General features: G+C 43.0%; 1 long non-coding RNA gene across 1 annotated transcript in view; it reads left to right on the top strand.

Moving 5' to 3' along the window:
• Nucleotides 1-1,039: 1,039 nt before the first annotated feature.
• The window catches only part of LOC309533419, a 33,567-nt gene continuing 20,520 nt past the window's right edge, over nucleotides 1,040-14,086 (top strand). The window contains exons 1-2 of the long non-coding RNA XR_014220232.1: nucleotides 1,040-1,233; nucleotides 8,982-9,060. This is a non-coding gene — a long non-coding RNA (uncharacterized lncRNA). The remainder of the gene's footprint in view (nucleotides 1,234-8,981; nucleotides 9,061-14,086) is intronic.

Below are 14,086 nucleotides of genomic sequence, written 5' to 3'. Positions count from 1 at the left end.
TTTGACCAAATGTGATCCACCTGGAGCAGGAACCAGCAAGCCACTCCACTATCCCTGCCAAGAAAACTCCATGGACAAAGACAACAGGCATACTCAGAGTAAAACCACTGAAATGAATGGCCTTAAATTCCCTAAGGCCATTGATTTCATGAGCATGGCTGTTTATTTATTTTAAATGACCATCTATCATCAAAGTTCCATAGACTGCTGACCCCCCCCCCCAAAAAAAGCAGTTGCCAATACACTGAAACTCACAAAAACAAACAAGGCAATTCCAAAGTAAGTTAAACATGTACGTTTTCAGAAATTCAAGTTGAACCCCCCCCTTGGCTTTCAACACTCTTTGGGTCAGAACAAAGCTTGCTGGCATCCCATGGGCATCTGGTTGGCCACTGTGATAACAGGGGGCTGGATTAGATGGGCCTTGGGCCTGATCCTGCAGGGGTCTTCTTAAGTTCTTATGACTGTGACATTTTTCATCAAAGGTATCCAAAGCTGTCCTATAGGCAAGAAATTTGTTTATATGTGACAGCAACCATCTAATTTTGAAATCACGACTGACTGACTTTCTAGAAAATTCTGAAATGAATAGAATAAAAAAAGATATCACTTGCTGAATTTTATAAAAGGTTAATCAAGGATATAGTGCACAATGTCTTCACTTTGGCCTAATCTGCAGACACAAAGATGGTCATTTGCTGACCTATTAAAAGATTTGCTGGTCAAATATTCTAAGCCAAGTAAACACATGTCTAAGAATGGGGAAAGTTAATTCCCACAGATAAGCAGCCCTTTTATGGCCAGATTTAATTTTAATATACCAAACTAAGAGCTAAGATTCCCCCCCCCCATATATTCAAAGTCAATTTTTGAACCATCAGCAAAATTTACATTGTGGATCTTATGGTCAGAAATGTCCTTAGGTGACATTACAGAGGAATTGAATAACTCAGCATTAAACTGTTACAAAGTTGTGCCCTGCCTTCTCTGTTCTGCAGGTCCAGAAACATAACTTTGTGAAACGTTGGTCTGATGTTAGTGTTCTTTCTTCCGGTAAAGGATCACAGATTTATGAATACATGCTTTTAGTGGAAGGAGACCTACTTTCGTTCTTAGTAATGCACGAGGTGTAATATATGGAGGCTGAAATGCACATAGGAGCTTATTTTGGATTTTATCCAATTCTTCTCTACTGGAGCTTCCCCAGATTGCTGCACCGTTATCACAAGCAAGGTAAGGTTTTTGAAACTAAAACTTTTATTCTCATTTCTAAGAAATGATGACCTGGAGTATAAAGAAGCATCTTTATGGTCCTCAACAAATTTGGCTGTTATAACATTTTCTATTGTTGGGGGCAACAATATTGTTGGAAGGACAGATCTATTGTTGGAAGGACAGGTCCTGAAGCTGAGGCTCCAGTACTTTGGCCACCTCATGAGAAGAGAAGACTCCCTGGAAAAGACCCTGATGTTGGGAAAGATGGAGGGCACAAGGAGAAGGGATGACAGAGGACGAGATGGTTGGACAGTGTTCTCAAAGCTACCAGTATGAGTTTGACCAAACTGTGGGAGGTAGTGGAAGACAGGAGTACCTGGCGTGCTCTGGTCCATGGGGTTATGAAAAGTTGGACACGACTAAACAACAACATTGGTGGGGGCAGATGCTGTCAGGAACTAGGATGGGTCACATCACAAGATTACTTTCTATGGGCATAAGATCATCTCCTAGAGGTATATCCATGTTGAAGTCCAACCTCTGTGCTGTTAACATGGTTACATTGAATTACTTTGGTTTATCTGGGATTCTGCATTGAAACTGGAGGCTGGCCGGAGTCCTGGAAGACCTGCCTTGCAGACCTTTTCCCACCTGGGCTGGGAGAGCAGGGCCCTGAATGACTCCAGCTATAAAAGCTGAGACTGCTGAACAGACTTTTGGGCTGGGGGGTTGCTGCTGTTGCCGCTGCTGGCTTTTTGTGTCTTTATTATAGATTTACTATGTGGGAATTGTTCAGTTACGTTCAGCAACATAGCTAGCCGCTTGGGTGCCTGGTGTGGCGTGCGTGTCCTGGGGGCGGGGCAAGCTGCCCATGGAAGCAGGGTGAGGCAAGGCAGGGCCTCTCTGCAGCCGCCCCCTCAGCTGTAGGGTGGCTGAGACGGTGGGCAGACGCAAGCCCCCCGCTGCTTGAAAAAGCAGTGCGGAGCTTGCAGGCAGTCCGCCCCCCGCTGTTAGTATGCCTTTCAACCAATGTCAGCGACTGGGCTCAATAGCTGGTTCTGCCCCGACTGGGCTAGGCAACTGGAGCACTTTCAGAGACCTTCCAATCCTGGAAAGCAGGTCCCAGTGCACTGGACCCACAACTGTGCATTGTGAGCACCAGACTCATGCAGAGTATAAATAACGTGGAAGCTAGCTCTGAAGCATAACTCCTTTTATTTCTAATAGCTACTGCAAACTAATGAACTACTGGCTTGCATGAGTGTTACATCTTCCACTCAGCCAGCTGGTCACTACATAGATAAGACTCTCTCCACACAAAGAGTCAGGCAGTAAGTCAGGAGCGGAAGAGTAGAGGAGCAGTTTCCGCCCCCTCCTTCCTCAAAACATCAGATCAGGAGATTCTGTCAATGGGAGGGGTGAAAATATCAACAGCCACCTCCCCCTCAGGAGAGACATGTGGCTCAGGCACGCTGCAGGCCCCGTGATGTGGCACCCAGTGCCCCCTGCCTCACCTAGCTACACCTCTGGAATAGGCAGATTCATGGAGGAGAGGGCTGTCGAAGGCTATTAGCCTTAAAGGCTGTGCTCTGCCTGCAAAGTTGGAGGCAGTGATGCTTCTGGTTTCTGGAAATCACTCATTGGGAGAGTGCTCCCGCAGTGGCATAGGAAGGGATGCGCGGTGGGCATGGGAGTTGTTTTTTATCACCCCGCTGAGCGATGACACCCCCCACAACCCCTTCCTACGCCACAGGTTAGGTAGTATATTTATTAATGTTTTTATTATTGTTTACGACTACTTTTGTTATGTATTTTTTGTACTGCAAGCCACTTTAACCATGGTTAGAACTGTGGAAAGGCAGCACACAAATTGAATTTTGTATATATGATTCATTCTAGTTCTAGGATATTTTCTTATTCTTTTGGGGAAAGGAAAACAAAGGCAAACACTGCCTAGAAAACACATTTCATCATAGCCGATGTTGATGCTGGTATGCTTCCTAAAATTTTGCTCAGGCCTTCTGAATAGCAAGAGGCTTTATTATTTTACTATAGTTTATCTGGGACAAAATCTAAACCTCATCATTCTTGTACAGCTTCATTTTGCATAGCCAAAATGAATGATGCAATGAGCAAGGCCTGAAGTGAAGGCTGTTCCATTTTACATTCTGATATGATCTAACTCATTGAAATTCTATTTCAGAAATTGATGCCATGCAGGGCAAAGTTTGCAGTCGTAAAAGCGACTTCTTGCTCCATCTTTGCCTTTGCTCTTGTTTACTATGCCAAAATGCATTTATTTTTATTTCAAAATAACCAATCTTCATTAAAACTGATATCTCTAATATGAGTTTTAAGTTTTAATCAGTATTGCATGAATCGCACGCACACACACACCCCAACCATGATGGACCAATATGTGGAAAACATAGAAGTGGGGCAGCCATTACTAACCTTTCTCTCAGATGGAAAGCAGGACAGGGTTCAGGCAGGAAGAAGAAGAAGAAGAAGAAGAAGAAGAAGAAGAAGAAGAAGAAGAAGAAGAAGAAGAAGAAGAAGAAGAGTAGTAGTAGTAGTAGTAGTAGTAGTTTGGATTTGATATCCCACTTTATCACTACCCTGAGGAGTCTTAAAGTGGCCAACATTCTCCTTTCCCTTCCTCCCCCACAACAAACACTCTGTGAGGTGAGTGGGGCTGAGAGTCTTCAGAGAACTGTGACTAGCCCAAGGTCACCCAGCAGCTGCATGTGAAGGAGCGGGGAAGTGAACCCGGTTCACCAGATTACGAGTCCACCACTCTTAACCACTACACCACACCAGTCTGGAATCCATTGGATCCCAAGTCAATCTCACAAGTGGTGCCGACCAGCATCAGGCCTGATATGCCTCTCATTCCTTCCATTGCTGTCTCTGAGAACAGCAGGGCTGCAGACTTGAACATGGCTCCACTGCTCCACAGAGCCCCTATGGCAGCAATGGGAGTTGAGATTTCACCCTAAATCTCCCCATTCTTGGTTCTGCAAATGTTTACCGCTTTTGGATATGTTGTCTTTTCTTATGGTGTGCCTAATGCTCCGTTCTCCAACAACAATGTCCCGAGTTGTACTCCTCCCTCGCAAGGCAGATAAGCTGATGAAGCAGTTCTTAAGATGTTGACACTGGCTAAGATACTTTAAGCAGATTAAAATGAATGAGCAGACCGAGGAACAGTTTGGAGTTATAAAGAATCCATTATTTTCCAGGCATTTCCCGCAGCAGGACTTCAATGATGCAGGTCTTTAACCTGCCTCCACCAAAACTCTCTTGAATACCATTAACTTGGTTGTATTAAACCTACAGCAGTAATTATAGTCGGGAGCCCTTAAAATACTGATATTTTAAAAAGCAGCGGAACACATGGTTTCGGGCTTTAAGTGCTCCTAATTAGAAGGAACATTGGAGTTTATTGAGTAGGGCCGCTCTGTTAAAAGACTATAAAATAATCTGCTGGTACTTATTGCTGGTGGAGTTATGGCTTTTAGGCAGCAAGGGGCTATATTTGGAAGGCAGATCTTCTGAGCCATCCACATTAGAGCATGCATTAGTCAGTAAAAAGAGGGTGCTTGCCCAGAGCAAAGCCCATAAGGGGACATGCGCAGACGAAAAGGCAATGTTTAAAAGTAGTTCATACAATAAAGCTGGCCAGCCAGGCCATTGTAAGCATGGATTATTGGATGAACTATTGTCCTGTCATATGGATTGGCCTTGTCAGGCATGTTTGAAGGTTCTAACCCAAATATCAGGTCCAAAGAATTTGTAAGTTTTCTCTTATTCGTGGCATGGAATGACATAGCTAAGCACTGGAGAAACTCTCATTAAATGCATGATACAACGGAGTGTAGAACTTGGCCTTCCAGAGAGGCTGATGAGTCCAGTAAGCATTGCTGAAGGACAAACAGAGACCTGCTCACTTACAAAGAATGCGATAGCTTTGTTGAATCCACCAACACTGGGAAAGATCTGGAGGGATTTATTCTGCCAATAACTATTTTTCCCACATTGTGGCTGGCTAAATTGTAGGCAATTCCACCATATACAAAGGGACAGGGGTAAAAGTGCCATACTTTTGCATTGGGCAGATACACTTTTATAGATCTGTGACCCAATTGTTTGCTAGTTCTCTTTATTCTGTTAGCTGTTGTATTGTACTGTATTTGTTAAAAAAAACAAGCATAATAGAAAGATCAAATAAAAATGCGCTTCTTAGCTTAATCTTCATTTACATTGTGTGTGTGTTGCTAACCTTGGTTCTGGGCACAGAAAGTATAGAGGACTGATATGTCGATAGGGATGGATGAATCCATCATTTAAAATTTCTCTCTGTTTCTCATTTTCTCACCCTTCAATTCAGCTTTCCTCATATCTGCACCAGGACTTTAGTGCAGATTTCTCCTAATATACAGTTTCCCCAAAGCAATTATCCCTAACACAAACCATTGTTGTATTCTGTTATAGTCATTTTTATGCACATTTTATTCAACATTTTCCTGCAATTTTGTACACATTACAGTACTTTACTGCAGAACTGCATTGCAAATTTCAGAGAAGAGTAAATTTCAAAAGATGGCTGCATTTGGTTCACATATTGTTTCAAAAAGTTCAAAATAGGTAGATTCACTGAGGTCCAGTGCTGAGGGCCTTCTGGCGGTCCCCTCACTGTGAGAAGTGAGGTTACAGGGAACCAGGGAGAGGGCCTTCTCGGTAGTGGCGCCCGCCCTGTGGAATGCCCCCCAATCAGATATCAAAGAAATAAACAACTATCTGACTTTTAGAAGACATCTGAAGGTAGCCCTGTTTCAGGAAGTTTTTCGTATTTGATGAATTATTGTATTTTATTTTTTTGTTGAAAGCTGCCCAGAATCTGATTGGCAGGGTATAAATAAATTGTTGCTGTTGCTGCTGCTGTTGCTGCTGCTGCTGCTGTTGTTATTAAATGGAAACAGAATAAAATTTCTCCCCATCCCTGTGTACAGTTTGCCTTCCTGACTTTGTGTAGGTTGCCTTTATATTTGTGGTTAATGTATCATTTGACATGCTTGCTAGGAGCAAAGCTGTTATTTAGGACAAGCCAGACTATGTTGGGGACCCTCTTCTGGGCACCCCAATTTCTTAGGTAAGTCTGATGTAAGAGGGGGTCTTTATGGTCTCAGTGCCTTGTCTTCTTCTGGGGGTGGGGCTCATCTGGCACCTATTCTCATCACCGGGTGAATATCTTTTTGTCCTTCAAGGCCTGTACAAATATTATTTGTACTAGTCCTCTTGCCATTGGTATGTTTTTATCTGAGCTCTGTGCAAAAGGCCCCTCAATACTCTTCACCACATTTGTGGGCAGAGAAACAGAGTAGGGTATCATTTCAATGAATTTATCCAGGGAGAGGAGACATGTATAATTCTTTTAGAATTGAGTGCCCCATTATTGAGCGGTAAATTTCCCTGTTCATGGTTCAACAGGTATGGTGTCTTTTAATATATTCTATATATTTTTCGTTTTGTTCTGAAACTCTTCCTCATGAAGGAAGGCAGACAGAGAGACCGAGAGGATTTTGTCACTTTCTATTCTGTTGCTGGGGCTAGCTAGGTAAAACTAGCACAGAATCAAGAAGAAAAGGTCTGGAGATGCCCCTTGCTAGTTCCACCTCATTCTGGTGGAAGAGCTCAAAGTTACAAGGAATTTTTAGGGGGCGGCGAGTCTTGACATGCAACAATCAAATAGAAAATAAGAGCTTTAGGTTGCTGAGTGCGGTGGCCAATACTAAATCCCATATCTCATCAATACCTGTGCAGAATTGCATAATACATATAGTCCTTCTGATAGAGTACCGTATTTTTCGCTCTATAAGACGCACGAGACCACAAGACGCACCTAGTTTTTGGAGGAGGAAAACAGCAAAAAAAATATTCTGAATCTCAGAAGCCAGAACAGCAAGAGGGATCGCTGTGCAGTGAAAGCAGCAATCCCTCTTGCTGTTCTGGCTTCTGGGATAGCTGCGCAGCCTGCATTCCCTCCACCCTTTACTTTTTAGGAGGGAAAAAGTGAGTCTTATAGAGCAAAAAATACGGTAAATCCTTTTCCAGAGTGCTGGCATTCTCTATTTGTTAAAGATGATTAAATGTTACCAGTTTCACATATCCTCTGTTGGCTCCTGGCTTTAAGTCTATAACCTCCAGTCCTATAGTTGATTTTAGACGTGTTTGGAAAAGGTGCTTTATCGGGGCCACTGCAAACACACAATTATTTGTTTCTTTCCTTTTTCTGTCTTGGTCCATTTCTGCAGGAGCAGAGCAAATGAGTTTCAAGGCACACTTAAGGTTACCCTGATGAACGGCAATCTCTTTTGAGAAAGGCAGCCATGCTTAGGATATTGTGTCGTATCACAGAATGGGGACATCCAATTCGACATGTTTCCTGGTTACTTAGGCAACTTTCCACCCCCACCCCCACCACACACACACCTTGTGCTAGTAAAGATTGACGCAATCCCATTTCATTCTCCCAAGAGCAAGAAGTCAGTCTGAAATCATCCAGTATCTTCTTGAAATGGCCTTTAAAATTGGCTTGCGGGAAAAGGGATAACTTAATGGTAGCAAAAGACTAAGCAAGTATGAAAGCAGTGTTGGGGTGAGTGTGTGTTTGTGTTTGTGTGTGTGCATTGCAGAGTTTGAAGGGAAAGACACAAACTTACAGTAGTCCATTATGGACAGTTTCTTGGGCCAAATTGAAATACCTTTATCATTAGCCTTAAGGTTTAGCATTCTGTGATATTTTCCCTTTGATCTATGAAATGCACCTGCTGTAATGAGATCTCTTTCTTCACACATTTCGGTATGTTCTATTTAAATTCTTTGCAAGGCTTTTTACTTTTTATCTGATGTCCAAGGGAACATTATACTCTCTTATCTGAAGGGTTAGCACTAAGCAGACAGTTTGTTTTCTAGAATTGCAGAGTTGAGATAATAGAGCTCTGATTCCTTCAGAGGCTTGAACTTGTGCCAGTATGCTGAGCATAATCTCGACTCATTTGTGAGACTTGTCCTCCCCCCTCCAAAAAAAAAAACATTCTGCTGCCTCTAGCAAGAGCAGAGTGTGCACGAACTGGTAGTGATGGTAATAAGATACTTAAGAATTGGGGAGAAGAGAAAGTGACGTGGATTTAATATCTCAAGTGGATAAGAAGAGAGCCAAGCTGGTTTATACAGTGGAGAGAAAAGCATATTTAATGTAAGGGAATTGCTGCTGTGATTTAAAAAGTTGTGTCTTCTGGGTGCACTGAGAATTCTTTATGTTTTATTCCTTCAAGAGTGAGCCCCTAATCACAGTCCCATTTTGCATGGGCCTTTGGAAAGTCAATATTCCCACACCTCTTTACCCTGACATTTGACAGTTAAGGTATTTTGCTTTGTAGGACCCACTTCTGTTTTTATTTGAAACTTTTGTTTGTTTTCATATTGTTGTAACCCTGCTGGGGAACTTATGGTGACAGGTGGACAAAAAAAGAGCATTTAAATAAATTCCTCAGTAAGTATAACCTCTTTGCAGCCACCCACCTGCCCCTAAAGTATTCAGAGCTCTGGGTAAAACAGTATCCGTGGTTTCTTATCCGGGTGAAACCATACACAAATCACTAGAATTGTCTGCTGCTGTTTGTAGATGGGGCCGTCACTGAAATAGAATGATAGTTATTTCCCATACCAATATCACTTAAGGGTTCTTGTTTCCTGTTCTACAGAGGCAAAAGTGTGGACTATCCAGAGGGAGTTTTCACAAGGGAAGTAGAATGTCCCAGGTTGGATCCACCTCATCTGCAGGTAAGGCTAAGGAATAACCTCGTCTGGAAGCCCAGAGAGCCACTGCCAGTCCGTGTAGACAGTACTGAACTGGATGGACCAATAGTAGCTTCCTAGGTCCCTCCAAGCCACTCTTAGTGAGAACTGCACCCGAACTGCCTTCAGGCGCCTGGTGTAAGTAGCCTGAAGGTCCTGCCCTTGAATCTCCTGTTAGACAGAGAACCAAATATAGAAGACTTGTCAAGGCATTTGTCAAAATAAGAGTACCTTGTGGGGCTGTCTTTCTGAAATAATTGCTGATCAGTGTGAATAGTCAAGGCTGTCAGGGGTACTGAGCCTGCTATTAATATCCAACGGACTGCTTATAAATGTACAAATTTGATAGCTCAGGCTGTGCTTTCTTGGCTACCTTCGACATATTTCAGGTTCACAAAGCCAAGTAGGAATATGCAAACTCCTCCCTTACGGCTCCTCATTATAAATTTATCATCTTGACACCTTGTCTGTTCTATGCCTGAAATCCCTTTACAAATCTCATAACTAGAAGACATATTATACTATAACTTTAGGAGCTCTGCATTCCAAAGGAGAGCTTTATGGAAAGGCTTCCCTGAGCAGTAATTACTGGACTATTGCAGCCATGAAATATGGTATTTTGAAAAACGGTGAGGAAAAACTAGAGGAGTTGTTGGAATTTAGCTGGCATTAACATTTCTCTGTGGGAGAGAAAAAGATATCTGACATTGCTGATGCCAACTTTTTTTGGATTGTTGTTTTGCTTTACATAGCCTATTATAGTGTCGAGGGGATGGGTACTGGCTACTTGTTTTTCAGCTGAAAACTTGACAAAATAATTTGGAATTAATTATATTCTGAAAAGAGCAACACAGATCCGGGTGACATTATTGTACATAATGTAACATACATAATGTAATAATGTAACACAAATATGAAGTAGAAATCACCGTAGGCTATGTGACTAATTAATTTTCAGCCCACTCCTGCACACCAGGGTCAAATCCACATCACACATTTATTTATTTGTTAAATTTATACCATGGGCTTTCTCCCAAAAGAGCCCTGGGTGACCTTATCAACCCACTTCAACCGTGGGAACTGTCATTTGTAAAGGGTGCTGAGAGCTGATAGTAGAGTGTGCTTGGCCCTCCAACCTGCCCCAGGCCCTCAATCCTCAGGAGCTCTGGGAAATGTAGTGAGAGGAATTGGGTTCTCCCCAAAACTCTTAGTACCCTTAACAAACTACAGGGTTCTTTGGGTGGAAGCCATGGTTGTTAAAGTGGTATTATAGTGTTTGAAATGTATGGTGCTGATGTTGCCTAAATGTTAATTGTCCAAATGATATGTTAATTGCCTGATTAGGGCCAAGCTGGAGGACATCATTCTTCTGTTTGGGAATAAAACCTGCAGGTGAAGCTACCAACCTTTGGTGCTGGGTGGGAAACAACGGCTGGGAAATTTATTCACCTTCCTTTCTCAGCAACCTTCCAGGGGCCACATTCCAATCGTTGGCAGGACCAGAAGCAAAAGTGAGCAGATGGGGGTGGAGTGGGGGAACTGGTGAGGACACAGTGATGATGCAGAGTCTCCCTTATGCAGTTGTAATTGCATGAGGAATGCATAGCCAAATAGGGCTACTGTCTTAATGACAGTAGGACTGTAAGTACTAAGCACTACATGCCAATTGCTGTTTCCCATAGACATCTGGTTGGCCGATGTGAAAACAGGGCAGGGGACTAGATGAGCCTTTGACCTGTTCTAGCAAGGCTTCGGATCTATTTGTATATCTTGAGCCATGTAATTTATGTGCTGATGCTTACTGACGCGATGGCATTATGTGCCACAGTACAACACCTTCTAAGCTACAGATATCCAGCAGGATATCCTCCACATGTGGTTGGACTTTTGGATCTCAAATTTCAGCGGTGCCCTGTGTGACACTAAAATTTGGCAACCCTGCCTCTCATGCTCCATTCTACAGCATTGTTGTGGCAGGCAGCTTGGTGCCTAGTGTGGATGAACCAGTCATGCTACCCCAAAACTGCCTCTGACTCCAAATCCCATTAGCCCCAGGCAACATATCCAATGCTCAGGGGAGATGGGAATTGGAGTCTAACAACAGCAAGAAGCTCTCATGTTGGCTACCTCTGGCCTATGCTGTTTGGTAATGGGTTACCATATTTGCCATTAGGACTGACACAATGACACAAAACATCTAAAGCTTCTTCACTTACCAGCCTCTCACTGCAAAACCCAAAACCCACATGGGCTTTTCAGACTTCTCATTACTTTGGACATCCAGTTTCTGAGGCACAGAAAGTAAACATCGGGAAATGTAAAAAGGCCAAAGAAAAGCAGCTCACCTTATCAAAGGGAGCTATTGTGAAAAGGGAGAAAAAAAGAGAGAAAAAGCCTAGTTGATTCAGAAAGCTTGAGATTTGTTGACATGTGATGTCAGCAGAGGGTGAACAAACAGAAAATGTCATATGGAATGAGGCACCAGGAATGTTGAAATGAGCATTTCTTCTTTTATATTGGGATGCTGTGCTTTGATTGAAAAAGTCTCTTCCAGAAAGGCATGCTTAGAGTGAAAATCAAACACAGTGAATATTCAGTGCAGCACTGAACCTTGGTATAGCCAACGACAAGCCAAGCACACTTTAGCTATGTGAGGCTATGGATTAACTATGATGCCATATATTTGACTCTAATGACAAGATTCACTGCATAAGAAATTGTTTTACTCAGCAATGGGCATAACTTTCCAAGGGTGACTGAATTCTTGCCAGAAAGTTAGCTGGAGCGCTGTGCTCACTGAATTAATAGGAGTCATTTTGTGTAATTTTCTTTAAGAGCTTTGGAGGGTGAAGACATAGTAGCTTTGAAAGCTGGGGCTCCTTTTTTATTCTTGTTTGTTCTTTAAAAAACGAACAGGAAAACATGACTTTGCTGTAGAAAATATGTCTGTTATTTTCCCCTTTCCCTTTGCTTGAGAAAATAGCCTCCACAGATACCGATAACACGGTTTGATTATTATTATTAAGGGAGTGCCTGATCACCTCATCTGTCTCCTGAGAAATCTCTATGTGGGACAAGAAGCTACAGTTAGAACTGGATATGGAACAACTGATTGGTTCAAAATTGGGAAAGGAGCATGACAAGGCTGTATATTGTCTCCCTGTTTATTTAACTTATATGCAGAATTCATCATGTGAAAGGCTGGGCTGGATGAATCCCAAGCCTGAATTAAGATTGCTGGAAGAAATATCAACAACCTCAGATATGCAGATGACACAACCTTGATGGCAGAAAGTGAGGCAGAAAGAACCTTTTAATGAGGGTGAAAGAGGAGAGGGTGAAAAAATGGTCTGAAGCTCAACATAAAAAAAACGAAGATCATGGCCACTGGTCCCATCACCTCCTGGCAAATAGAAGGGGAAGAAATGGAGGCAGTGAGAGATTTTACTTTCTTGGGCTCCATGATCACTGCAGATGGTGACAGCAGTCACGAAATTAAAAGACGCCTGCTTCTTGGGAGAAAAGCAATGGCAAACCTAGACAGCATCTTGAAAAGCAGAGACATCACCTTGCCAACAAAGGTCTGTATAGTTAAAGCTATGGTTTTCCCAGTAGTGATGTATGGAAGTGAGAGTTGGACCATAAAGAAGGCTGATCGCCGGAGAATTGATGCTTTTGAATTATGGTGCTGGAGGAGATTCTTGAGAGTCCCATGGACTGCTAGAAGATCAAACCTATCCATTCTTAAGGAAATCAGCCCTGAGTGCTCATTGGAAGGACAGATCGTGAAGCTGAGGCTCCAATACTTTGGCCACCTCATGAGAAGAGAAGACTCCCTGGAAAAGACCCTGATGTTGGGAAAGATTGAGGGCACAAGGAGAAGGGGATGACAGAGGACGAGATGGTTGGACAGTGTTCTCGAAGCTACCAGCATGAGTTTGACCAAACTGCGGGAGGCAGTGAAAGACAGGAGTGCCTGGTGTGCTCTGGTCCATGGGGTCATGAAGAGTTGGACACAACTAAACAACTAAACAACAAAAGAAAAAGATGCCTGTTGCCTATTATGTCTTTCATTATGAACAGTGCTCAGTGGCAAATTTATAGGTATGCATAGTATGTCCAGATTTAGGGCCCCCTGAGATGGAGGGCCTCCTTAATTATGAGTATACATTGTTCATAGAATCATAGAATTGTAGAGTTGGAAGGGGTCCTGAGGGTAATCTAGTCCAACCCCCAACAACACAGGAACACTGACCGAGATGATCCTTTTGAAACGTGACTACAAACAAAGAACTGACATTGCAAAACTTTAGTATTTTAGCTTGTTGCATTATTTCCACTTTTCATTCTCCCTGCTCCCAGATTAATATCATTAGAGACTGATCATTAGGCTGGGGATCACCAACCTGATGCCTGTGCAGGCCTTATTTGGCGTCCTAGAACAGGGGTGCAAGACTCTGAACCTTCTAAGCAAGTTCTGTTAAAGGAGTCAGCCGGGCTGCCCCCACCTTTCAGTGTTTTTTGCCAATGAGGAAGTCAGAGCTGTGACTGATAAGTGAGTGGCTTGGAAAGCAGGCAATAATATTTCAGCTGCTTGCCACTGATGGTATTTAGCGAAACCTCCCCAAAGCACCAAGAAGGCATTGAACTCAGACAATCAGATGCCACTTTTGGGGTTGCCAGGTCAATGAGGGTACCAGAGTGGTGAGAGAGGTATCTGATGGGGCTCAGCAATCTTAAATTTTATTGACTGAGCTCACTGCCACTCTCGGTGTTTTGCGAAATTTACTTATATTAGAGTTGTGATGCAGGGCTCCAGCCTCTGCTGCCAGCACAACACTTCCTAGCATGTTATGATTTGCCACCACTGGCCTACTGTTACCTGTGTGGAGGTCATTTGGGGTAGAGGCTCCAGACTTATGACCTGAAATCTGTGGCACCTCTCTCCAGACTTTGAAGTTCTAGTAACTCTGAGAAAAGAGCTGAACCCTGCACAATTGCAACAGCTCTA

The sequence above is a fragment of the Podarcis vaucheri genome (assembly GCF_965113315.1).
Source record: "Podarcis vaucheri genome assembly, chromosome: 5".
Lineage (NCBI taxonomy): Eukaryota > Metazoa > Chordata > Lepidosauria > Squamata > Lacertidae > Podarcis > Podarcis vaucheri.
This window is presented reverse-complemented; position numbering and strand designations above follow the sequence as displayed.